Consider the following 4,458-nt stretch of genomic DNA (forward strand, 5'->3'; position numbering starts at 1 on the left):
TTATTAACTAATCTGTTTTTTATTCTGATTCAAACGGATACGTCTCTTCTTGAATTTTAATATTGTTTCACACATTTTTCTTATAATTATTATTAACTAATTTTTTTATATTCTGATTCAAGCATCTCTTCTTCTCCGTTAATGTTGCTAAAAATAAGAAAATAGAAGATATAGACGTAATTTTTATTTAAAAATTAATTAAATATTAAATTTTAATAATTATTATATTAACAAATATTTTTAAATATTAATTTCTTAAAAAAAAAAAATTAAGATATGGAGGTGATTTTCTTTTAAAAAATTAATTAAAAATTAAATTTTAACAATTATTAAATTAATATATATTTTTAAATATTAATATTGCTAAAAATAAGGAAATTGAAGATATGGATGTGATTATACCTTAAAATTTTAATTAAATATTAAATTTTAATAATTATCATATTAACAAATATATTTTTAAATATTAATGTTCCTAAAAATAAAAAAAATTAAGATATGAATGTGATTTTCATTTAAAAAATTAATTAAAAATTAAATTTTAACAATTATTATATTAATAAATATTTTAAAATATTAATGTTGCTTAAAATAAGGAGATTAATGATATGGACGTGATTTTCATTTAAAAAATTAATTAAATATTAAATTTTAATAGTTATTATATTAACAAATATTTTTAAATATTAATGTTCCTAAAAGTAAGGAATATGAGGAAATGAAGGTGACTATCTTTAAAAAAATTAAATTTTTTTAACAATTATTATATTAACAAATATTTTTAAATATTAATATTTCTAAAAAAAAGGAAACTGAAGATATCTAAATGATTTTATTTTAAAATATTAATATAAAATAAATTTTAATAATTATTACGTTTTCTTTTAAAGTAATAAATAAATAATTTAAATTTAAATTTATTTAAAAAAATTTGTATAACAATGTCAAAAGAATTAAGGTTCATAAGATTAGATCTAGGGTTGGAATAAGGTTAGATTAATAGAAAATAAGGATTTAAGATTGTCTAAGCTTTTTGTAATTATTGGACAGCAAATATGGATGATTTTGTAATTGATTTAGGTTGACTAGAAAAAAAATTTCAAACTGGTTTGGACTAGATAACAACATGGTAATTTTGAAAGGGGTTTTGATAGGTCCTAATATGTGTAGGATTTCTAAAAAAAAATGTGGGTAACGGGTCACCTAGGGTCTATTTAGAGAAAAATCACAGAAAACTATGAAAATAAGATGAAAGAAGTAGAAAATTAAACTATACCTACAAATCAAGAAGAAAATAGAAGAAATAGATGATTCTTACCCACATTGAAGATAGGAAAACAAAAAATTCTATCAATTATAATCAAAAGCCTACATAAAATTGCATAAAATGCCCTTAAATAGTAAAAAACAAATTTGTAAAAGGAAAAGACCTAAACTACATTTAATTAAAAGATTAATTACAAAAATTATCTAATTTTCATAACTTTATCTCTATTAAAATTTCAAACCTTAAAAACTTAAATAAAAGACAACCTAAACTTATGAAACTTCCCCCAAACATTTATACTCTGACCATGGGACAATAAAACATATAAAAATTTCTAAAATAAATTCAAAAACAGAAAATGAAATAAATTATTAGTATTCTAACATTGTGGTCACGTGTTGGTCATTCTAATTCAATTAATAAGTCTTCATCGATCTAAATGCAGCTCATATGCACTTTCCAATATAGAGTCTTCAAAAGATCTTGCACATGGGGTCTTCAAGTCCTCTCCATAGTTATCACCAATCCACGAGGAAGCTTGTGATTTCCTTCTACTATGGTAATATTTAGAGGGTGATGATCTGATGTATCCATCAACTTTGATTAGACTTGGATCTATTTTTATATTTGTAAGATGAATTCGATATTAGACAATGTCATATCAGAGAGGTGCATAATCGGAGATATATTAGAATTAAAAACTAGACCAAATGCAATACCTTAAATATAAGTTTTCCATTTATATATACTCAATAATAATACAGATTAGACATTAACAAGAAATAATACTAAAATAGAAATCATACTAGGATTAGAAAATAAAAACAAATTACTAGATTTAGGAAATACAAATAAATCATACTGAAATTAGAAAATAAAAACAAGTCCTAGTAGAATCAGAAAATTTTAAGACTCTTTAAGTGGATAGAATCGAATAATAAGGATCATATTTTATTGACGCTATTTCATATCGAAATTTTGAATTTCTTGCAATCTTCATTTAACCGTTCTTCCCCCAATTAATGCCACATGAGTTTTTGATTATTCAATATTCTTCACCAAGCTTAGTGGTACGGTATCTCACTATTAAAACGACACGATTGATATTCCTTTTGCAATCAATGGATAGTTTTCCTAGGTAAATTTCCTACAAAATAATCATACAATGAGATTAAAATTTTTTTTTTTGATATAACAAGATTAAAAATTATTTAGTTAAAAGAAGATAAAGAGTTTTTTTTTGTCCACAATAGACTTAGTTCTATGTATTTTTTAAAATATTTACAATTGACAACTTCTAAAATCACTGGTTGGTTATAAACTGCGTACAGAAATTCATTATCATTACATGGTGGAAATAGAAAGACTAGACGGTTATTAAACTACATAACGAAGTACATCAAATCTTTCCTTTCACTTATAATTGTATTGTTGTACATAAGAAAAAAAATGATACACAAGTTTATAAGTATCTCTATCAAAGTCTTATTACAAAATTTAATTTTTTTTACGTTTCTCTTCAAAAAATTAATTCAAAAATATTTTTTTACTAATTATTATTAACTAACTTGTTAAAAAAATTGAAGATAGAGATGTGATTTTCATTTAAAAATTAATTAAATATTAAATTATAATAATTATTATATTAACAGATATTTTTAAATATTAATGTTCCTAAACAATAAGAAAAATTAAGACATGGAGTTGATTTTCATGTAAAAAATTAGTTAAAAATTTAATCTTAACAATTATTGTATTAATAAATATTTTAAAATATTAATATTACTAAAATAAGGAAATTGAAGATATGGACGTGATTTCCTTTAAAAAATTAATTAAATATTAAATATTAATAATTATTATATTAACAGATATTTTTAAATTTTAATATTCTTAAAAATAGAAAAAATTAAATATGGTTGTGATTTTGTTTTTAAAAAATTAATAAAAAATAAAATTTTAATAATTGTTATATTAATAAATATTTTTAAATATTAATGTTGCTTAAAATAAAGAAATTGAAGATATGGACGTGATTTTCCTTTAAAAATTAATTAAATATTAAATATTATAAATTATTATATTAACAAATATTTTAAATATTAATGTTCTTAAAGTAAGGAATATGAAGATATGAAGGTGACTTTCTTTAAAAGGATTAATTTTTAACAATTATTATATTAACAAATATTTTTTTAATATTAATGTTGCTAAAAATAAGAAAATTGAAGATATATAAATGATTTTATTTTAAAATATTGATTATAAAATAAATTTTAGTAATTGTAGACTCCCCAATTTGAACGGGTCTAAACTCGAAAGGGCCAAAAAATACAGACTTTTCAATAAAAATTGCCAACGGGCCTCAAAAGCCCAAACCAATCGAAATATGACTTTTTTGACAAATCAAAACCTCTAACACCTCTCAATGGGTTAGTAGGTCCACCAAAAGGATTTGGCATGCTCCCATCTACCCCGCTCCACTCAAAACATCGATTTTTCGACAAAATTGGCCAACGGGCTTCAAAAGCCCAAATCACTAAAAAGTGATGTTTTAATTAAACCGAGGCCCCTGAGACCTCTTAATGGTCTAAAGGACCCACCAAAGGGGTTTGACCTATCCTCTATTTTGTCTAAACCATCACCGCTCCGCCTTTGTATCTAAGAATACCCGAATGTTCGATGAAATTCTCCAATGGGCCTAAAAGGCCCGATTTGCCAACACGTGGCATCTCGATCAAACCAATGATTTCAAAAATCTCAAAAAAATAAATAAAATTAAAAAAAAACGAGACTTGGGATGCCTACCACCTCCTATACCTTCCACCGCTCCATCTCCGAATAAAAAAAAAAAAAAAATCTAAACCCACCTAAGGCCCACAAGCCCTTTACACTTCCTAAATCAATTTCTCACTTTACCCCTAACCTAAAATCAATCCCATATCACCTAAAATCTAAAAACCAACCTACACCCTCAAAATCTATTCTAAAATAACCCCAACCAATTCCTAAAATCTAAAAACCATTTCATAACCCAAGCCCAAAACACTCCAAAGCCCCTAAGCCCAAATCCATATCCAATTCATATCCAACCCACAACCCTAACCCATCAACCACTACCTATATCAACCAATCACCATCTTGATAATCAAAGATGACACATGTCATCACCCCATCTCACCTCCCTCACC

The sequence above is a fragment of the Akebia trifoliata genome, chromosome 2, assembly GCF_017979445.1.
Source record: "Akebia trifoliata isolate Shusen 1 chromosome 2, ASM1797944v1, whole genome shotgun sequence".
In the NCBI taxonomy this organism is placed as follows: domain Eukaryota; kingdom Viridiplantae; phylum Streptophyta; class Magnoliopsida; order Ranunculales; family Lardizabalaceae; genus Akebia; species Akebia trifoliata.